This window comes from Balaenoptera acutorostrata, chromosome 8, assembly GCF_949987535.1.
Source record: "Balaenoptera acutorostrata chromosome 8, mBalAcu1.1, whole genome shotgun sequence".
NCBI classification, from domain to species: Eukaryota; Metazoa; Chordata; class Mammalia; order Artiodactyla; family Balaenopteridae; genus Balaenoptera; species Balaenoptera acutorostrata.
Genome location: NC_080071.1, coordinates 47,020,480 through 47,045,414, shown reverse-complemented (window position 1 = coordinate 47,045,414; position 24,935 = coordinate 47,020,480).

Below are 24,935 nucleotides of genomic sequence, written 5' to 3'. Positions count from 1 at the left end.
ACTGGGTTGATTTACTGGTGAACCAACAATTCAGCCTGCTTCAGAGGATTTTAGCAAGATACAGAGTCTCAGAACACATTATCAAAATGTTGAAGATACAATCCAAAATTGCTCAACATACAAATAACCAGGAAAATTGGACCAGCTTTCCAGAGAAAGAATAATCAACAGATATCAAGTCTAAAATGACCCAGATGTTGAAATAAAGATTTTTTAATTAGCTATCATAACCATCCTCCATAAGGTAAAGGTAACTCTTGAAATGAGTGGAAATGTAGACATTCTTAACAGAGAAATAGAAACTATTAGGTTAAAAAAAAAAAAAGGAACAAAATGGAAAATTTTTAATTGAAAAATATAATACCTGTAATTTTAAAATTCCCTGTGCAGGCTCAATAGAAGAATGGAAATGTCAGAAGAAAAAGTCAGTGGACTTAAAGATAAATCAATAAAAATTATCCAGTCTAAATAACAGAGAGAAAAAGATAGAAAATTAAAATGACCAGAGCTTCTAGGGCCTAAGGATAATATGATAATAATATCAAAAATCTATTATTTGTGTCAGTAGAGTGTATGAAGTAAAGGAGAAAGAGGTTGGTGCAGAAAAATATTTGAAGACATAGTGGCTGAAAAAACTTCCCCATGTTTGAAAAAAATTCAAGAATCTCAGCAAACCCCAAACAGTTTAGACTTAAGGGATATTATAAAAGACTTAAGGGAAATTGTAACAGAGGAAAACTTGGAACTGAAGGAAAAACAAGGTAAATGACAAATATCTTAATAAATACAATTTACTATTTTTCTTCTTTTTATTAAAATATATATCACTTTGAAAGCAAAATTTATAATATTTTCTGGGAAGTTTCGGTGTATGTACCTGTAATATGTATGACAGAGCAAGTAGACAGAAAATCAGTGAGGACATAGAAAACCTGAACAACACTGTCAACCAACTTGACCTACCTGACATTTGTAAAACACGCCACCCAATAATAGAATAGAAGAATATACATTATTTTCAAGTACACGTGAACATTCACTAAGACAGATCATAAAACAAACATTAACAAATTTAGGAGAATTCAAATTATATAAATTATAAACATCAGTAACAGAAAAATATCTGCAAAGTACCTAAATATTTGAAAATTAACCCTTGTGTCAAAGGAGAAATTTCAAGAGAACTTGGAAAATATTTTGAACTGAATGAGAACACAAATTAACAATGTAAAGCATATAAAAGGAGATACTCCTACAGACTCCACAGATATTAAAGGGTAATATGAGAATACTACAAAATTCTATGCACATAATTTCAACAGCCTAAATGAAATGGATCACTTCCTTGAGAAACAAATTACCAAAATTCACTCAATAGTAAATAGTTTATATCTATTAGAAAATTGAATTTGTAGTTTTAAACCTGCCAAAAAAGAAAACTGTAATCCCAGATGGTTTCATTTGTGAATTTGACCAAGTATTTAACAAAGAAATAATTCCAATTCTGCATAACCTCTTGCAAAAAATCAAGGGGAGGAAAAAGGGGCATGGAGTATTTCCCAACTCACTTTCTGAAACCAACTTGATAACCAAAACCAGCGAAAGGGATTGCAAGAAAATTACAGAGCACTGTCCTTCATGAACATAAATGTAAAAGATCCTCAATGCTATGGTCTGAATATTTATGCCCACCCCACCCCCCAAAAAATTCATATGTTGAAATCTTAATCCTTAAGGATGATGATGGTATTAGTAGGTGGAGGCCTTTGGGAGGTGATTAGGTTATGAGGGCGGAGCCCTAACAAATGGGATTAGTGCTCTTATAAAAAGCATTCCACAGAACTTCCTAGCCCCTTCCACCATGTGAGGACACAGTGAGAAGGTGTCCTCTATGAACCAGGAAGTGGGCCCTCACCAGCCACCACACAGAATCTGCCTGCCCTGTGATCTTGGACTTCCCAGTCTCCAGAACTATGAGAAGTGAATTTCTCCTGTTTATAAGCTGCTCAATATTTTGTTAGTGGTATTTTGTTATCACAGCCTGAGTGAACTAAGACACTTAAAAAATTGAATCCTGTAGTATGTAAAAAAGATAATATGAAAATAAAAATCATGATGAAATACTAATACACATCTATTAGAATGTCTTTTTTTCTTTAATTGACAATAACAAGTACTAGCAAGGACACAAAGTGACAGAAACGCTCATGCATAGTTGGTGGGAATGCAAAATGGCACAGCCACTCTAGAAAATGATGCATTATAAAGTTAAACATACATTTACCACAGCAATTACCAACCAATACCACACTTTGGCATTTACCCAAGTGAAATGAAAATTATATTCACACAAATACTACAGTAATTTTAAAACAATTTTATTAGTATCACCAGAAACTAAAAACAACACTAATGTCCTTGAACTGGAGAATAGATAAATTGTGGTACATCCATACAGTGAAATACCATTCAGCAACAAAAAGGAATGAACTATTGATACATGTGAGAAATTGATGAGTCTGAAATGTATTATGCTAAGAGAAAAAAGCCTTTCTCCACAGGCTATATACTGTATAATTCCATATATATTACCCTCTAGAATAGACAAAGCGATAGGGAGAGAGAATCAGTGAGTGACTGTCAGATATTAATAGTGGGGGAAGTGTTTGACTACAGAGTGTAGCATGAGATAATTTCTGATGGAGTGATAGAACTGTTCTGTATCTTGATTGTGGTGGTGTTTGTGCTACAGTGTGCATATGTCAAAATTCATAGAACTCTACACTAAAAAGGACAAATTTTCTGTATGTAAATTTTTTTAATTTAAAAATATTCCATGGATGTTGGAAAATAATTTGTTTCCCTATTTGTTGAATGTAATGTTTAAATGCATACTAATTTTGGATGTATGCCATCTATCATTTTCTGGAAAAGTTATAATAAAATCTCCTACTAAAATTGATAATTTGTCAATTTCAACCTTAATACTATTAATATTTGCTTTATGCATTTTTGAAGCATTATATGTTTTTCAATATATATACATTCAGGGTTGTTGTATCTTTCTAGAGAATTATGACACCCTTTCATCATAAGTCCTTTTTTGGTTCAAATTTTATTTTGCCTTTTATTAATATAGCAAAAATGAATTTAGTTGGGTTCATCTTTGCCTGCATATGTTTTTCCATTTCAGTATTTTCTATATCATCATGCTTAGGTATATTTCTCATAAATAGTATACAATTGGATTTTTAAAATATGATTTGAAACTACCTATCTTTTAAGAAGTAAATTTAGATTTAAATCTACATTAAATTAAATTCAGTTTATAGATTAACATTATTATTACTGCTCTGTTTTGACTTGTTTTTATTATCTTTTAATTTTTATTTTGTTTTCCCTGCTGTTTATTTGCTTATATTCTTCCCCTTTCCTTTATTGAGCAACACAGACTTTTGTTGGTTTGGTTTTGTTTTACACTATATTGCTCACCTTAGAGTGGTGGTCCTTAAATATTTAACATGCATTCTTGGCCTAACAGAGTGAAAGTTTAGTCAGTATTTCTATCTCCCTCCAAAAAATCAAAGGATCTGAGAAAGCTTGAAGTTCAGCCATTTATCTCTGAATTTTTCATGCAATTAGAGCACCACTTTTTTGAGGCACCCAAAATTAGTTACCACCATTATTTTATTGTTCCTTTTGGCATTCATTGCTTATTTAGATTGATCTATAGGTTAATCAGTTTCCTTGTAGACATGCTAATCCACATGTTAATTTCTTTGGTGCTTGCATCCTGTTCTTCTGTGTTCCCTATCCTTTTTAAAGTGCATTGTTTGATGTTTCCTTTAGTGGTTCTGAATAAGAATCCTCTTAGTCCTAATTTTTCTGAATGATTTTATTTTGTTCCTATTCTTCTGTAACAACATGTTTTTTGGTCCTGGGTACCAGAAATGGATTCTAAGCCTCTCAGTTGAGGCAAAAGCACTAAGCACCTCAAATCTAAGTGCACTAATTTTTTAGCTATTTATACCCGCCCATGAGAGGGTTGCTGAAAGACAATTTTCCTGCAAAACCGATACTACCACACCCACTCCTCATTCAATATAAGAGGAAGTTTAGGAAAATGGAAGGTGAATTTTTGTGTGATGCCCAATTCACGAAGAATGTTTTTATTTCTCCTTATGTATCCCTCCATGTGAAAGAAATGTATATTTTCCCTTTCTGAAGCCAGGAAAGGGAGAAACAAAGAAAATCACTAAAACAAATTAGGGTATCCAAACCACTTATTTTCCTCTAAGTCAGGTAATCATGAGTATCTCTCACATAAAATTATCCAGACCATTTATTTGGCCAAGAGAGAGCCTGGAGTTGCTGGGATATGGAAACAGGGACAGGAAAAATGCTAAGAGATGTCAGTGAAGCAGCCAATACTTCCACCGTTTGGCTTCACAGGGAGTGAGTGAGTTTCTCAGAGTTTTCTAAAGCCCTCAGCTGCCTTATCAGTATATATGAACTATATATGAACCTTATGAACTATAGCAGGAGCTAAGGAGGGGGGAAAAAAGAGTTAGAACCAAAGCCAAATTCCCACATCAGAGATAACACAGGGGAAAGACACAGGAGTCTCAGAAGAACCAATTAATGGTCCATTTGTATGGTTGCAACTATAGAAACTACAAGGTTGTCAGTCTCAGCCAGAGATGTACGAATGAAGATTTCCAGACTCCAATCAGGACAATTATTAAAAAATTGTAATATCCCAATGAGTTGTTGCTTCTCTATAAACCAGTAAAACCTAAATAATATTTTGGGAAGGTATAGAATTACAAATTTCTATTTTTGTTTCTGCTGGAGCTCCAGTTAATTTCTTGACTTAGAGTTGTGTCCCATATAGGGAGACAATGTCAAAGTCTCGTGTTGGAATGGGTTTTCAGTTTCTCTAAGATAACTTTGTTTTTCTTCTTAACCATAATTCATAATTTTAAAGAAAAACAGTATTCCTTACTACTGCCTTAGACTGGTGGCAAACTTTAGGTAGGCTCTTTTCACAAATAAAGTAGACCTGTCTTTGTTGAAGCCCTACCTCCACATTCCCATTTAGACGCTAAAATTCCAATCTTCAGTCTTTAAAGCCCACATACCATTTCAACCTCACTACTATATAAATTCCCATGATTTCACCTCCTTCGTATGGCACAGGCTTAAAATTTTTCCTGATTTCTACAACTTGTGTAATTTCTTTCTATGAATTAATTACATATTGAAAAAAAAGTTTATATTTTTTTAGTAGTGTCAGATCAAAAGCCAAATGTCAAAGTATGACTTTTATCAGTTAATTCCCTATATCCTCCTTATATAGGGTAAAACCAATATATTTAAATGACTTCATATCCACATATTTAACTTTTTATTAGTGATCTGAAATGACATTTAAATATGCTTTCCAATGTTAGGCTCTGCTATGGCCTGAATGTTTGTGTCCCTTCAGAATTCATGTGTTGAAATCCTGATACCCAGTATGATGATATTAAGAGGTGGGCTTTTGGGAGATGCTTAGGTCCTGAGGGTGGAGCCCACATGAGTGGGATTAGTGCTTATTAAAGAAACCCCATCTCTTATTAGAGATCCCTCACCCCCTTCCACCATGTGAGGATATGATGAGAAGTCTGTGACCCTGAAGAGGGCCTTCACCCAACCATGCTGGTACCCTGATCTTGGACTTCCACAGTTTCTCAGAACTGTGAAAAATAAATTTCTTTTATTTATAAGCCTCCAGTCTATAGAACTTTGGCCCAAACTGACCAAGACAGGCTCTGTAGCCAATCTTCTTAAATCAAATGTCTATGATGCAAAATCCCATTTTGGTGTTAAATGAATTTTGTTGATAAAAAAATTAGAATATCACTTGTAATCTTGTAAACACACACATGCATGTACACACACACTAAATTATAACTAGTTTCAGGTACACTCTGGTTGTCTCCATGACTGGATTCCTGTTCTCTTGCTAACTTTCACTGACTTTCTGAAAATATCAATAGTAGCGAAAGCCATGTTCTGAATAAGCAGGTTTCAACTCCTGTTATTTCATCACTGGACTCCTCCCAAACTGAGTTTGGCAAGAGGCATTCTGAAATCAACAAAGAAAGTCACAGAAGAACAAATTGGGGTCATCTGGCTCATTCCACTTGTGACGTAAAGTGCATTTGAACCCACATCTCCAGAGGGGAAAGTTAGTTATAAAGTATTGCAAATCAACTAATGTCACTTGTTTCAATTTCTTTTAAACTTTGAGTCAGAGGGGAAACAAGGTGGAGAAAGATGAGAAAGAGAAATTAGTATTTTTAAATAGAACATTTCCAAATTGCTGAAAATAATTTTTATATCATAAATTTAGAAAAATTTCAAAGGAGAGGATCATATGATCCATAAGCTTTACTAAGTCATCTTTTTAAAAATATTTTAAATCGTACTTCTAAAATAAAAAGCAGAATTTTATTTATTAAAATCCTTTTTTGATATTCCATTCCTGAGTTCAAAATACTACATACCCCCAGAAGTCTAAAACTAAAGTATTAAACACTCAAACTTATTTATCCTTCCTTCTCTAGATAAAATCTCATGTTCTTAAGTTTTAGACAATTGTATTGTTAGAAAACTATGGTTTTAATTATGCCTATATTACCAAAAATATTATGAAAAGTACATATTTAATCACATATAGTTTGTCTATTAACATCATATATTTCCAAAAATATGGTTAACAGGTACTATCAAACATTTCTACCTCAGACTCAAGAGACTGTTGATATGAGCTCTTTGCTTCCTATGAGTTACTTGGGGACATAAAGACAATCCAGAGAGTAACAGAGAATGTTCTTCTCTGTGTTTACTGCACTACAAAATCACTAGTGTTAAGAAGGAGGGATGAGCTTTTGTTATTGAATTTGCTGCCACTAAAAACATTAGTAGAACAATCAATTCTATTTGTCCATTCTAGTCTTTGCTTAAGCTCTTTTCCTCATGCTTCCTTTTCTCATCTTTAACCCTGTTGTCTCCTGATTCTATGAGTATTTCATTTCCTTCCTTTTTGTCCTCTATATCTCTTCCTATTCAATCAAGTATTTTGAAGGCTAGCTTAAAGACCAACACATAATGGTCTTGCACAACAATCTCTTTTCCAACAGATTCCTCTTCTTCTAAAGAAAAGCACTTCTACTGAATGACTTATAGTGGATGCGCAGATGCCACTCCAGCTATGCTTGGAGTGAAGCTGATTAAATTATTTTTCACTTATGATGTATGTGTATTATTTTAATGAAACTAAGTTTTATAGATCCCTAAAAATAAAGTCTTTCAAGAATGATAAAAATATTTTTATAGAATTTTTTAGTGTATTCCCCTAAGAAGATCATAGGTTCATATTAACAATACGTTCATCTTAGCTTCACTATGATGTTCTCTGAAGAAGCATTTTAAATGCTTTTTATTGGTGGACTAACAAGCAACAGTATGTAATGTTGGGAGAGAGATCAACCAGGTACAGGAATAGACATGCTTTTCTGAAGAAGTTCTATCATTGACAATTAGGCCATTTATTAATTACTTAACATATTCCACGCTCTTAGCTAAACACATTACTGCACCTCATCCTTCCAACCAATCTTGTAATTCTGAGTATTTTTAACAAGATTTAGTAGATGAGGAGACAGAGCCACAGATCGGTTAGGTAATTTTTCCATGATCACATTAGCAATAAAGGAACATTCAAACACAGGTCTGTCTGTCTCCAAAGACAATGCTCTTGCCTACCAGGCAAACCATGTATCTACTGGAAAATAGGGAACTAAATCCATTATATAAAAGGAGGAAGAAAAAGAAGATATGGGAATCTAGATTACCCTGAAAATGGGAAACATGAAAAATAAACCAAAAGTCCCAAGAATGCTGTAAAAATAAAGTATCATTAAGTTCTTGGTCAATGGCAAAAATAATGTGTACATAAAACTAAAACATGAATAAAAATTAGAATTATTCATGAAAATGTACAGCTTTTATTTATGTTTTTCCTATATAATAAAATGATCACCTTTCTCCTTTTCTAATTCAAAAGCAACATTTACTCTCATATTAAAGAAAATTTGGAAGGTTTACTAAGTGTTAAGGACTGTAAACTTCAGTAAGTAACAGGCTCTTGCTCATTCCTTGCACAAGATTTCAAAATTAGTTAGGAGTTTTATATGTAACTCTTAAATCTCTAATTGTAAAGTATATAGAACTGCTGATTAAATGTTACAGTGAATTTTACATTGTCCTATATTTTAATGTGCTTTTTAAGAAAAGTAATATATCAATGACTTTACTAAAAACATAACTGCAAAATGTCCACGGGTGTTACTAACATATCAAAAAATAACTGATTTATTATCATGTGAAATATACAAACTAGTGAGAAGGAACATTTCCTATATATATTTATTTAACCAGAATCTAAGGGAGTCCTTATTTGTACTTTATTGAGATTGAAACCATCCAGGGAACCTCAGAGTAACAATAGAAAGAATGGGACTCTTCCTTTAAAGATAATTTTCTCCCACCAGGAAATTAAATGTTTCTCCTGGCAGCAAGTAAAGTACACAGAGGAATGTAGGCTCACACGTATACCTCTTCAAAGTTAATTAGAAAACAGGGTTACCCAAGGTTCAGACTAAAGGGTGGGGGTGGGGACAGTTTCATCCCTAGATATTATTTGAGCATATAAGCCAATTTAGAAGTATTAGCTAAAATGTTTGTTCTTCTAGTAGGGTATTATGAAAGAATTAAATGCAGTAAACTGTAACACCTTCATATGACTAAAGGAAGGGAAGGAACTAACATCTGCCTTAAAGATGGCCCAGGTTATATTTTGTGTGTTCCAAGTTGTAATGTATGGGCGCATATATTTGACTCGCAGTTCATCAAAATATATGTAATAAGGAATCATCTAAAAGTGCTCATCTAGGCAAAGGTGGTTTTATTCAGAGGAATGAACAATAAATTTAGAATGAGAATCAGTAAGTGAATATGGAGTCAGTCAGTAGTTGCTATGACAACTTATAAATGTTCTGTAACATTTGTGAGCCTCAGTTTCCTCAACTGTAAAAATTGAGATAACCAGAATACCTAGCTCACAAGAGTGCTGTGAGAACAGAATGAAATAATACATGTGAGAGGGTTCCATATATTTTCTACCTCTATGCAAATGTAAAATAGTATTATCAGTCATATATGTAAGTCAAAAAGGGCCATAGCTAAAATTTAGCTACAGGGACACATGGAACCTGAGAACATACACATTACAGAACATGAATGCCCGTGACTCCTCAGGGCCAACACTGGGTAAGTAAATGTCTCCTTGCTCTGGAATCCTGTGTTAGCCTAGGCTGAATGAGCTCGTTTGAGTAGCAAAGTGAGACTGGCGCTAGAGAGACATCTAGTGTTTGAATTTACGGAAGAGCAGATTTGGAGGTTGAAATAATTTTGTTAAAGAAAGAAAGAAATATTCTGTGTCCAAATAAAACCATACAAAAATTAAATCAACATTATAAAAATGTTCCTACATCGTTTCAAATCCTCCAGAAATGTGAAAAATTTTGTATTTGAATTTTCAATTCATATGCAGACATTTTAAGGAGAGCCAAGAGTCAAGGAACGTAACTCTAGGAATTCCTTTTTTAAGACAGTTACCGCCTAACAGGGTAGAGTTTGGTGTGAAAAGGAGAGCAGATAGGTCTGGAAGAGAGGATAAATGAAAAGCAGAGGGAGATTTCATTAGGTAGAAATCAGTGAAGGAAAAATAATTAGGGGCTATGTCTATGGAGAAGGTGAAAAAAGGCTGTGGCAGAAGACCAGACAAGAAGATTCTACGTTATTAGTAGTAATGCACCCTGCTAAAAATGCAGTTTGTTGATTATTATTTAATTATCCTCACTTGTAATGCATCAAGAGTAATCAAGCCTACAGATTTTAATAACTGTACATCAACAAAAGCATTTTCACCTCAAATAGTTAATAGATATTTATTAAATGATTATGATGAATCAGGAATCTTCTAGATATTTGGAATGCATCAATGAACAAAACAGATAAAGACCCTTGGACCTGGAGTTTATATTCTAGATAAGAAGAAAGACAATAAGTAATAAACAGAATAAATAAGCAAAATGTATGACATATTAAAAGGAAGTAATTCAAAAAAATAATATAATAAAAATATGGAAAAAATGAGAAGTAGAATAGAATAGAAGACATAGGGTGTGTGTGGCAAAAGGGAAAGGGAATTCAATTTTTGCTAAAGTGACAGTATAACTAATCTCTCCCACCAAAAAGTGAAAAATGAGAATGTAACCTGGGCCGTCTTTAAGGCAAATGTTAGTTCTTTCCCCTCCCACTGTAAATAAAATTTGTTAGTCACAGCTCCATGTTAGCTAATTCACATTTTTTGTTGGAATAAGTTAAGTAGTGGAAGCAATCATATTTATGCGGAATTTCTTATAGTTTTCCATACCTTAAAGGTCTCACCTAACATTCCTCTAATTGCTGTTGTTTCAATTTATAAACTTATCAAAGTTCCCTGCCACTGCAAAGATTCCATAAATGATTTTCAGTGGTCATAGTAACAATAAATGCAGAACTTCTTCCTTCTATTTACATGTTTAGAGTCTATAGATATATGTCCCTAAATATATGAATAAAATATGTTAATTAGCTTTTTCTTTCCTAAATTCTAAGAATCACTAAACTCTAATAATGTCAAGCAGAAGAGATAAAGTACTCTTATCCCCAAGATTGAGAAGAATTTTTTAAGGAAATACTTGGTAAAAATGGAATGCAGATCAATCCTGGTGTTTAGAAAACTCTTAGAAACATTTGTTGAAAACATGTTATTGCTTTTTTTTTATTGAGGTATAGTTGATGTAAATTGTTATATAAGTTTCAGGTGTACAACACAGTGATTCACATTTTTTAAGGTTATATTCCATTTATAGTTATTATAAAATATGGGCTATTTGCCCTGGGTTGTACAATATATCCTTGTAGCTTATTTATTTTGTACATAGTAGTTTGTACCTCTTAATCTTCTACCCTTATCTTGCCCATTGCCACCTCCCCTCGCCCCGTAGGTATCCACTTGTTTGTTCTCTATATCTGTGAGTCTGCTTCCTTTTTGTTGTATTCATTAGTTTGTTTTATTTTTTAGATTTATTTTTTAGATTCCACATCTAAGTGCTCTACAGTATTCATACAGTATTCAAACACAGTATTCGTCTTCCTCTGTCTGACATTTCACTTAGCATAATACCCTCCAAGTCCATCCATGTTGTTGCAAATTTCATTCTTTTTATGGCTGAGTAGTATTCCATTGTATATATATATACCACATTCACCTGTTGATAAACACTTAAGTTGCTTCCATATCTTGGCAATTGTAAATAATGCTGCGGTGAACATTGGGGGGGGCATGTACCTTTTCAAATTAGTGTTTTTGGAAAATATGTTATTGTTATTAGCATCCAACTACTGAATGGATAAGAGATGATATATTTAAGGGACATATATACATTATTATTATATGTACCAAAATAGTCAAATATTTTTCAGGAGTTTAATGCTGGTGATTTCTCCCTGAAATTTTTCTGAATAGTAACACAATCTTTTTTGTTTAGTTTGTTCCCATTATAAAAGAGACTTTTCTTCTTCATGTTGATATTTATTCTATATCATCATCTTTTTGTTAATGTATGTCATATGTTACTCTTTAATAGCTCTCTTAACTCTAAAAACCTAACAACACATATAATTATGTTTTGCTATGCACTTTGGTATGATTTTTTTATTTTGCAGTAAACTTGTGCTATCACAATTCTACAGTAACTCCCAGGTTTAAATTCCAATATTTAAAATTTCTGTACCCAATATTTTTTGTGATAAAATCTGTCAAAAATGTTAGTTTTCCTTTTATTATGATAAAATTTACTACTATAACTCTAGCAAACATTAGAGAGTTTCTCCCCAAGATATCTATCTTCATATTCTCTATGTAACCAAAAAAATAATAATAAACTTTGGTATGTACAGTTCATATACCAACATATTCTTATTTTCCATTATTACAGAAGTCATATTTCTTGATTCAAAAATCCTTGCATATAGCCTTATATTGCTTGTTTCCCTCTAGTTTCTGGTCATGCAATGGTCATATTTAAGATTCAAAATCACAGTGAGAATTGCCTAATTGTGTGATGAGAGAAGAATCGAACTCCTTACTCACTTTTCATTTTGTTATTAGTGACAGTTATCATCAAACATTTCAATTATTTTCAATCAACAGAAAAACTTTCTTATAATTTCAAATTCTTTAGCAAACACACATACACAGGACAGAAATTGTTGGAATAGAAAGATTATATGATAGTCTTTTTTTATTCAGATTATTTAGTTTCATTACTTATTCTGAAAGAGGAGGTTGATCTCAAATGTCACTTTATCTTAGTTCCTGTCGAGTTGGAATGTCACATATAGAAATTCATACCCTGTTTAAAATGTGAATATCACTGAAATATTGGTCTAAGATCTTATTACTATGGAATACTTTATGATTTTATTCAGTTTGCTCTGTAAGACTCTGAAATGTTATAGAAAATGATTATTTCTTATGTGTCATCCACATAATATCCAACTATAACTTTGCAATATGGGATTTTAAAAAGGTAATGGTCCTGAGATATAACACTGCAGAATTGAATCCAGCAGGTTATCAGAAGTGTGCTTTGGAACCATCCCTGTCTTCAAAACAGTCTATCCAAATCCTTACATGAATTTTCTCTGGCTGGTCCTATATACTGGTATCCCACAGAATGGTATAGAGATTTTCTTAAGGCAAACTAAAGGACAGAAAGCATCTGCCCACAATCATGGAAGCTGATAAGGCAAACGTACCCCTCATTTCAGTATAATTCAACCTTATGCCTATGAAAGGAGTCCTTAAATGATCAGAAAGCTATGGATCATCTAGAGTTGGAATTTCACCCGAAGACTAGATATTTTTCACATAAAAAGACCATTAATAATAGATGTATATCCATAATTCACTACATAGTTTGAAACTTACAGATTTGGCCAAGTTGGGAGATTCAAAACACTGAAAATATTTTATTAATATGATTTTCTGGTTTCAAGTCTGTGATAAAAATTACATAATAGATTGGGAGTTTGGGATTGACATGTACACACTGCTATATTTAAAATAGATAACCAGCAAGGACCTACTATATAGCACTGGGAACTCTGCTCAGTATTCTGTAATAACCTAAATGGGAAAAGAATTTGAAAAAGAATAGATACATTTATATGTATAAGTGAATCACTTTGCTGTACACCTGAAACTAACACAACATTGCTAATCAACTATACTCCAATATAAGATTAAAAAAATATTTTAATAAAAAATAATACAAGGGAACACATTTCCATCTAACTACTCATGTATAATTGTGAGAACAATAATCACAGCCATCAGTGAGTAGCATGAACCCATGAGGATGTAAAGCCTTTTAAGTGAACTAATTTCATTTAATTCTCATAACAACCCTTTGAGGTAGATACAATTATTTCTATAACAGATGAGGAAATTAAGACTGAGAATTTCAACAAGTTTCCCGACTAAGTAACATTGGCTGGAATTCATTCTAAGTCTATTGCCTCCAAAGCTTACACCATTAAATGCTATGCTTTACTGGTGAACTCGAGTATTTAAAGCTCAATATCTAAAATGAACTCGAGTATTTAAAGCTCAATATCTAAAAACTGTACATGAAACCTAGCCTTGATCCTATGTCTATAAGAGGTAACAAAAATTGGAAAACAAATTACAATGCAAACTGGAAAGACTTGTGGCTAGGTTAAGAGCTCCTGGTATTCAAGGGCACATATTTACAGTAGACAATAGATGCCTGAAAGATTGAATAAGCTGTGCAGCAAAAGGCAAATTTATATCCTCATACTTTCAGGGACAAAGTGGCACAGTGGAAAGAACACAACATTTAAAGTCAAACAAGCCTTCTCTAGCTCCACCACTTAGCAGCTCTGAGATCTTAGTCACTGTTCTTAAACTCTATTTGCCTCCTTTTCTTTGGGGAATAATATACCTATTTCCTATTTTGTATTGAAGATTTAGTGGCACAATGTACATTCAGTTACTGACACTCAGAAAGTGCTATGAGTGTTATTATCTCTAAAAAACAACTTTTGGGGCTTCCCTGGTTGTGCAGTGGTTAAGAATCCGCCTGCCAATGCAGGCAACACGGGTTCAAGCCCTGGTCGGGGAAGATCCCACGTGCCGTGGAGCAACTAAGCCCATGCACCACAACTACTGAGCCTGCGCTCTAGGGCCCACGACCCATAACTACTGAGCCTGCGTGCCACAACTACTGAAGCCCACGTGCCTAGAGCCCATGCTCTGCAACAAGAGAAGCCACCGCAATGAAAAGCCCGCGCACGGAAATGAAGAGTGGCCCCCACTCGCCGCAACTAGAGAAAAGCCCGCGCGCAGCAACGAAGACCCAACGCAGCCAAAACTAAACAAATAAATATATTTTTAAAATGCATGCTTTACAAAATTCAATCCTTTCAATGTTTAATTTTTAGAATAAATTTTTCCCATTATTTCTGATAGTCATTTTTAACAAATTTTTTTGTATAAATTTATTTATTTATTTATTTTTGGCTGCGTTGGGTCTTCGTTGCTGCGCGCGGGCTTTTCTCTAGTTGCGCCGAGGGGGGGGGCCATTCTTCATTGCCGTGCGTGGGATTTTCATTGCGGTGGCTTCTCTTGTTGCAGAGCATGGGCTCTAGGCACGTGGGCTTCAGTAGTTGTGGCACATGGGCCCTAGAGCACAGGTTCAGTAGTTGTGGCACATGGGCTCAGTAGTTGTGGCACGTGGGCCCTAGAGCACAGGTTCTGTAGTTGTGGCGCACGGGCTTAGTTGCTCCACAGCATGTGGGATCTTCCCAGACCAGGGCTTGAACCCATGTCCCCTGCATTGGCAGGCGGACTCTTGACCACTGCACCACCAGGGAAGTCCCAAAACGTGCATTTTTTTAGGACATCCATTTTTAAAATTTTCTCATGTATATATGGACTAAAATTTGGTTAGTGAATTTTTTCTTATCACATGCAATTTTAATAATATATAGCTACACCTTTAACAGGCTACCTACGTTAGCAAACTACAAGCACAAGGATAGCTTAATAAGTATATTTGGACATATTTTCACCTATATAGGCAGCCATTATGGTGAAAGCTCCTGAAATATTATTCACTTGAATGGCTATATTTTTACAGTAATTTTGTTTCAAATATGTCTTACCTTTAGAAAATTATTTTATGAAAAATTTTCATCTGCTAAACAATGTTTTCTGAACCACAAAGTTTTTATCAATTTGCTGTTTAAATTAGAATCTTGATTATAAACCAAAAGCATCCCCCCTAATCCTTTAATCCATTCACCACATTTTTACAAAGAATGAAACATGGATCTGAGGTTATGTGACTTGCTCAAGGCTTATGTGTGTCTGATTCTTGACCCAGGCACATTTTCATCAAGTAAGCGTCCTCCCTCTTTAGATGCCTTTTCCTTAAAGCTTTTCATTTTGAAATAATTACACAGTGACAGGAACTAGAAAAAATAGTTCACAGAGTCTTTCATACCCTTCATCCAACTTTGGCCAGTAGTGCATCATATAAAACTATAGAACAATGTCAAAACCAGGAAATTGACATTGGTTTAAAACTGTTAACTAGACTATAGATGCTATTGAATTTCACCATTTTTACATGCATTCATTTCTCTGTGTGTGTGTGTGTGTGTTTCTGTGTGTGTGTTTCTATGTAATTTTATCCTACTTATAAAGATGCTTTTGCTAATGCAGTCAGTGATAGGAAGCATTAATAGCTGAATGACAAATAATGCCAGAATGACTGGACTGCTTGCTTTTTTAAGTTTTCATGTCTCATAAATCAAGTTCTTTTGGATTTGACATAATATCTTTTCTCCTCTGATTGGAAAAACCTGAGCAAATAACTAAACTAAAGATTTTGAATGTCAAGTTTTCATTCCATGAATAATGAAATTGAAGCAAATGGTCTGAGGTTAATAGTAGAAAATCGGTCACGTTATTTGAAGCTATCCTCTATTTTATGCAGAGGAAAGCAATTAGATGATGACATCTTCACACATGTTTATACCTCCAGAAAGGGGTCTGTGCTTCAGGCTTTTGTGGAAAGCACACTGCAGCAGCTACTTATGACTCAAGATCAGTGTCTGCTTTGCACAGCATGAGAGAACAGGTGGGTCATAGGTGGCCATATATGTTATATTTAATACGCTTGCCAGTTTGCCTTGTGTTTTCTTTATTTCTGCAGATGTGTCATAAGGAAATTGAGTCAGTCTATTTTTGGCTCTTGCTATAAATATCCAAGCTGATTTTATGAAAGCACATGTTGGTAATAAAATACTCATTGCCTCCTACAAGCACAAGAAAAAAAATTAAAGGATTATTTTGAGAAATGTACTTTTATAAATTTGACTGAAGGTTTATGACAAGATGTTTTATTATTTGATAATTATTTACAGAAAAGTTTTCTTAGATTTTCCTTTTCAAGATACATCATCTAGATCCTAGATGAATTAAAAGATATTTTCTGTGTTAATTGGTATAATGAATTAAAAACCAAACTGAAGATTTTAAATTTATATTATATATATAAATATATCCCTATATTCATGTATTTTAATGAAAAAATAAGTCACTGTTATTTTATGTCATCTTCTCAAAGATTTAAGAACTACTTAACCACAATGAATAGAGTCTAGGGAATTCTGGGGCTAAACCTCAAAGGCATTGATCTAAAACCACTTTTGAGACTTCATCGAAATCTACTTTTTAAAAAAAAATAAATTTATTTATTTATTTCTGGCTGTGCTAGGTCTTCGTTGCTGTGCGTGGGCTTTCTCTAGTTGCAGCGAGCGGGGGCTACTCTTCCTTGCAGTGCGCAGGCTTCTTATTGTGGTGGCTCCTCTTGTTGTGGAGCACAAGCTCTAGGCGTGCGGGCTTCAGTAGTTGTGGCACACGGGCTCAGTTGTTGTGGCTCGTGGGCTCTAGAGCGCAGGCTCAGTAGTTGTGGCGCATGGGCTTAGTTGCTCTGCGGTATGTAGGATCTTCCCAGACCAGGACTCGAACCCGTGTCCCCTGCATTGGCAGGCGGATTCCTAACCACTGAGCCACCAGGGAAGCCCCATTTAAATCTACTTTGAAGATATCTAATAAAACAATTACACAACTAGCCTGTTAAAATATAACTTTTTACTGTGTTGTTTCAATAAGTAACAATTTTTATTAATATCTAATCGATAATAAATTAAAGAAATACATGCAAAAAAATTTTGGAGAAATCCATACCCTCCGCAAAGGGAAAATATTATAAATATCTTTTTTCAAATAATCAATTTTAATTACCCAACAATAAATTTAACAAGTAAATCAAGGACTTCATACACTACTCAGTGAGAAAATGGCTGCACCATGAAGGGTGTTTTCATCCACATTTTATAATTTAGAATGGAAAACTATTGCTAATTCTAATGTTTTTTTAAACTTCCATTTATTTTTCTACATTTTCACTAATTTAACAAATATTTATTGCACACCTACTATAAACCAGGCATTGCGCTGATTCAGAGGGCACAGTGGTAAACAAGAAGATAGAGTCCTCTCAAGAAACTAATCTAGTAGAGTAAGCAGAAAAGAAAACAAGGACTCACAATATAGAGTTTGATAACATTAAAATAAACATTAATTTTCAATTCGTTCATAACCTTTTTTCTCAGATATTTGAGACTATTGATAGCCCAATTTTTCAAATTTCTTGTAACTCCTATACGTTTAAGAGCACACTGCTTTTAAAAAGTGTTTATTTTCTCTATGATCTTGCAGTGACTATGAAATTTACCATCAATTATTTCTATTTGATGTATAATCAAATATAATTAGTTAATATATAAGAATTAGAAATATTTTTACACTTATGTGCCAAAAATGGCTTTAAGATATTAAAAGTTCATACACTTTTTTTTGGTTTCTTCTTTTCCAAAGATTTTATTTCCCTTGCACTTTTTCTGTTAACATTCTATTACAATAACGTAAGAAGAAACTTCCTCTATAGGAAATTTCCTTCCATTTATGTCTTCAACCCTTTCTCTTTCAAAACACTTATTTTAAAGTTTAGTCCATTTGTGGAGAGGATATGAATCTTTAGTAGACACAGCGAAATCTGAAATTGTACATATTAAAAATTATATCAAAGACATATAAAGCATATATGTGTGAGATGTACATTTAAATACTTCTTTAAGATTGTAAAAGTATGCCCTTTGTCTTCGATCAGAGCCACCACTGATAGTACTCATGGCTTCACATCAGATGGGGCAAGGGTGATAAATGGAGAGAGACATAAAGTCAAACCATTAAACTCAGAAAAATTTTCCCATCACCATCTGACCCAACTCATCTGTCTTAAGAATATTGACCCTGTGCTGAGGCACTAACCCAACTGGAAAGCACATCCTTGCATCCATATATTACTCTAATGACATAAGAATGGATAGACTTGGTCCTTCTACTTAAAAGTATTATATGTTGAAATTTCTGCTGTGATAAGACAAAACTAAAAGTTCTTAAAGGTCTGATACATTAACAAATCCAGTAGGTCGTCATGTTCCTTGTGAGCTCAGAAAATCTAAGGCTTCTTTTTGTCCTGTCTTTTAATGCTGCTTGTAATCTAACTGATACTGACTGTGCAACCCTGTTTGCTACTAATTTCTTGCTTTTCTCTCCTAACCAACCATCCAAATATGGATTCTTATCTTGTTATTTATTTCTGGAGTTATTTCTCTCTATCCATTTCACCTGAAATAGTAGATACCATTTTCATCATATACTTTCTTATTTATGATACTTTGGACTCCCTCTTGTGCCTAAAGATGTATATTGCCTGACTGGATTCTCTCTTGTATCTTCTCTTAACTGCAACCTATGAATGGCATAGCTCTAAGTATAATGCAGGAATATTATCATGTCATGTGATTTTACATAACACCAATCAACAGAATTCCATCCTTAGATTGCTGCCAAGACATTACTGAAGATAGGTGGAAGTCATAAAAGAAAATCCACTTTAATATATAATTTATGATAACATCTCAGTTCATTTGCAAAGTGCATAATTCTAACCACATAACAACGGAAAGGGGGGATTATGATAAATCTAAATATTTATATTAAATTTGGGGTTAAAGAACAAAACATAATAACAGTATCTGAAGAAGTGAAAAAATATTATTTTTAGGCCATGAAAACTTATGCTGAAAAGGTTATGATGTTTTAATCTGCTCAGTATGTTTTTCTCTGATCTGGGCCAAGTCCCTAGAATAGGGCTTGGCATAGTATATAAACCCTGTAAATATTTGTTGAATTAACAAATAAATCATTAAAACACTACATTTTCATGTTAATCATCCACTAATAAAAGTTTTGTTTGGATAGTTTGAGCTTTGCTTCCATCTTCTGAGGAGCCTGCTATCTCTGAATACCATTGCCAAAAATATATATATATATGTATATATTTTAGAACCATGTCTTATAGCTATTAAATTATTTTTGTTTAAAATTACTAGTATCTAAATTTTGCTTAAGAGTCATGATGTTAACATTATTTTTTTCTAAAGAAGTGTCATTAATTTTGACTAATACTAACCTTTCAACTTGGGACTTTGTAAATAAGACATTTTTGGTAATTTTTATTTCTTGCTAGAATGGGTCATGCTCCTTATGATTCTTGTTTCTACTTGGTCAGGATAATGAGTATGAACATTGATATTTTTCTTAAACTTTTAAAGTTGTTTTTCAAAATAGGACTTTAAATCCTAAACTACTCTTAATTTTCCAAATTAAGAAAATAAGTCTTTAGCCATAATTTTTTAAAATTCATAAATTCAGCATTAGAGAAGTGGGGACGGGAGAGACAGAAGAGAATCTGGACTCTTAATCAAAATACTGAATGATTATGAGTTATCTGAACAACCATAGAGTATGAAAAATTAACTGGTAAAATTTAATGGTTGAGATAATAATGCAAGATTTGATATCTTTTTAGTGAAACCAATTTTTTCTCGAACATTTCCTTCTTCTTATACATGATTTACTCCCAGTACTGAGCTCTATTCTTCTATCTTCTTACTCTTTCCCTAACTAACATTAACTTCCCTCTTCTCCATCCTCACAAAAACCAAACTGTCAATTAAGAATAGAGTCTAGGGTAGGGGAAACCATGTAAGATTATTTACCCTCATTTAAATATCTCATTCAGTTGAAGTATTCTGATCAGCTTAATACTTTCTAAATATATGGGAAAATATCACATCAATTTAACTCAGATTTTCTAACTAGAGATTCCTCAACTAATCTACCAAGAAATGAGAGCACAATTTCCATCTATGCCTAGCTATTTCTGTGATACCTGTTAAATTTGTTAAGTTAGAGAAGCCACGAAAAAATATTTTTCTTCATGTAAAGAAAATAGAAGAATTACAGTTCAGTCAAGCAAGGGGAGGTTTTCCTAGGCATGTTACCAAGGCAGAAACCATAAATATAAACAAAGATAGATGAGATGTCACAAACATTTAAAATTTCAGAGCAGAAAAAAATTAGTTAGGTCAATAGGGAAATATCCACTGCTCTGTCATATTATATTGATGGGTATAGAATTGCTGTGATTTTTCTGAAGTACTGAAGTATTATTTGACTATATTGATGTAGTTACAGATTCAGGTATAGATTCAGAAATAGATACTGATGGTAATGATATGGACGCAGACAGATATAAAAATAGGCTTACCCTGTGCCCAAAAATTCCAAATCCAGGAATTTACCTTAAGGACATAATAAGACTAGTAAGAGAAAATATATGGATTTTCATTTATATCAGGAAAATTAAATTAATCTAAATATTCAACAAGGGAGGATGTTAGATAAACACTGAACATTTATACCCACATTGAACAGTGCAAGTATTAAAAATGTTGATGTATTTCTATGTTTTTATACATCTATATTATATTGTTTCTTTTTTTTAATTCTAAAACTATATAGAGAGAGAGATGAAATTGTATCATCTCAGTTTCCTTTTTAAAAAGACAGTTTGTAAATGTGGATACACATACATAATGGAAATATTTAGAAATAATTAATATCAAGATACAAATGATAGTCATGTCTGATTTAAAGGTTGAACAATTATTTTCTTTCTTTTTATGCTTTTCTGAATATCTGATTTCTTCAAAGAAAAAATAAAGTTCACATTGGGAAAAAAATTCAAACAAATGCAAGCAAAGTGAATGCTTTGGAAAGCAAATGTCCTTATATCAGATTATCTAAGATTTTTTCCTTTCTAATATTTTATCATTCTAACATAATTAAAATATTTTACCACTCATTGATCAAGAGTTGTGTGTAACATAACTTGATTTTAGGATTGCAATAGTTAAAATCCATACATTATTAAAAGATAAACTTATGCAGATATTTTTGTGCTTTTGATAATGAATTTCTTAATAATGAGGCAGGTCCTTCAAATCATATCCTATAAAAAATTTTTATAGGATATGATTTTTAGTTTTTATCTATTTTTTCTCCCCTTTCTTTTGTCTTCTTCCTCCTCTTTCCTCATCTTTTGTCTCCTTCTTCTTGACTAGTCTACAATTCTCTATCCCACAATTGTACCATAATTTCATTAACTCCTCGATGAATCTCAATTTATGGTATACAGAGATGCCTGAAATTATGGGATTTTTATACTAGCAAACTGAGGATAATAAAATGCTTATGCATCCCTATGGTATATGGAAATGTGATAATATTTAGTAACACTTTTATTTCCTTTTTAAATATTCAAATTAATATATACTATTTTATCATTATAATGCATTTCTCCAGAGTGCTTTCCCAAAAGCACTTTACATCCAGTAATTAAATACACTCACAGAGCATGGCATAGTTTTTATTTAATGCAATTTTCTTAATGAAAAATTATAATATTAAAGTTTTTAATAATAATAACTAGACATTTGCTATATACCAAATGATTTGTATTCATCCTGACATTTAATCTTCCCTACCTCATCTTAAAGATAAAGAAACTGAGGCTCAGGAGAGTTTTATAATTTGCTCAGTTTGAATAATTGAAAAATAAAAAGGTCATATGTGAGGTTTACAGCAGATTGTGAAATTATTTTTGTAAGAATTCCTTCCAGGACTCTACTTGGGAATGAAAGGAATTGTTAAATTTTAAAACTTTAAACAAAGTAATGTACAGATGGTGGGCCACTCTAAGTAAATTCTGCTCTCTAGTTTTGAATAAAACCTTGACAGAGAGTAATCTTCATTCACAAAATAAGTATTGGTAATTTCATGTCAACTTAACACACATCTTAGAATAGAAACAAAAAGTCTGGGATGGTTTCCTTTTCTCTTACAACATTGCTGCCAAGACTATCAAGATTAGTGAAAAAAGGGTGTGAAACTACCTAGAAATGTAAAGAGGAGTCAGGCACGCATGTGAACTGTTATGTTTCATAACAATGTCCATTTCATGTATTTTACTTTCTTTAGAAAACTACCCAGGGAGGGTACAACCCAGAGGGATAGGTCAACCACCTGAGATTAGGAAAGATGCACAGGAAGATTTCACACACCCAAAATCTCCCATGGACACAATCTATAAATTAGAGTCTTATTTGCATTGGTAGAGTCCTCTTCTATAATGAAATATTCTCCTGGCAGAATAATTCTACCAGTTTTCGCCATTTTAACTTCAATGCATGAGTGAGATATGCAAACCCGGTAAATCAGAGTAATGATGAAAAAGGGAAGAAAACAGTTATAACTGCAAACAGGTGATAGAAGGAGATTTTTTAGTGATTAAAGTAGTAAATTTTAAAGAACTAAAGGACTTGGTCATTGGGGGAGGAGGGGAGGTCTAGGAATAAAAAGATAAACTTGATAAGACCGTTCCAGTAGATAAATGGGGTTTACCAAAGTCAAATTTTTACAACATGCAATCTTGCCTAGGACCCCAGTGACAGCCCTTCCTTTTACCCCAATCTCAAAAAACCTCCAACTCTCTACCCCAGCTGTTAAATCTCAAAGAACTTTTCCAACCATATCTCTTCCTCCTCTAAATAATAACTATTAATTTTCATCATTGGCTTGCAGTACCATTTGAAATTCTTGAATTGTTGCCTTGTCCACAAGTGGGAGCTAGGGCACTGGAACATCAGGGTGGGAAAATCAGGGTCCTGATAACAGTAAGGGAGGAGCACTCACTCTCTGAGAGCCACAGGGTCCAACCACGGTGACTAAGACCAAAGGCTCTGAAGAGATGCTGAGCAAAGGCCAAACCCACTATCCAATTGATTATTAATCCTAATGGGATAGATAGAAAAAGAAACTTCCTAAGTCAGTGAAAAGGCAATAGCCTAGGCATCCAAGGAAATCAATGATGTTCACAGTGCAGAGTGATCCAGGGACAGAGTTCTGAGATAGACCGGAAATAAAGAGAGATGACACAGTAGAAAGGGACCACCTTGGTCTGGCTATTTAGTACTGTCGCATCAGTTTTGCTTTGCTTCTTCCATTAGACTGCCAGAGAATATTCCATGTGCATCTCTTTGAAAAATCCTGCTATACTTTTCCTAACAGTGAGGAAGCAGAAGCTGAGCAACATTCAGAAGCCACTAACAGGTGATAAACCTAGAAAGGGAACAAACCAGGAATAGAATCAGCACCAAGCTTCTTCTGACCTAGTTTTTGTATTTAGAAATTTCTGTATTTTTTAAATCACCTTTTCTACCAGAACCGTAAGATTGACCTTTTAATAACCATAGAACTGCCAAAAATTCATTGCCATATCCCTTGCCTTCTCTGAGTTCTTCCCACCTTCCATCCGCCCCACCCATTAAGAGTTTCCACTACCTAACTGGATAAAAAATTAACGCTATGAGCTATACAGGTATGAAAGTAGGGACCATGGAAATAATTCAAAGACTCTGGCAAAATTAATAGGAGAGAAATCTCAAGGAGCAATCAATTAATGCAATCCATTTGTTTTACACAGGAAGACCTTAAGGGAAATTAAGGTCGTGTAGTCAAAGTAGACTTTAAATCTCTTAGATCCTGCATTTTTTAAAAACTGCTTATCATTAAGAAGAGTTTTAAAATCTTAGTTATCAAAAAACATTTTTACTTAAAACAAATTACATAAGTACATAAAATAAATAGATTGAGGAAATTTGCTCTAAAAACAGTGATAGAACCAACGGTATACTTCAGTTAGGGTCCGTTATTGTTCATCACCCTGTAAGAGAAGGCCAGACACACACACCATTTGTTCGGCTCCATCTGAATCTAACTCTTGAATAAAGAGTGCACTGAAAAAAAGGGTAGAATTACTTCAGATGAAAATAATTTGGCCCAGTTAGATGCATACTATGTAGAAGCAGCATCAAAATTTGCTATAAATCAAGAGACATAACTGGGATAATTCCTACTTGAACAAGCTATAAAAGTCAATATACAACCTGCCTGTGGAGAAAAGGGGGAGAAGAAAAGTCTGGATCAGCCCACTCCTCACTTCAGATGACAGGGAAGTCTTTCTTGTGAATTTTTTTCCCATTAGTTCACCATTGCACCTTTTCCTCCTGAGGTGCCTGAAGTCAGGGATGAGTTTCAACCCTGCATTTCTGATGAGAGGTTTCATCTGCAAGATGATACGTGACATCAC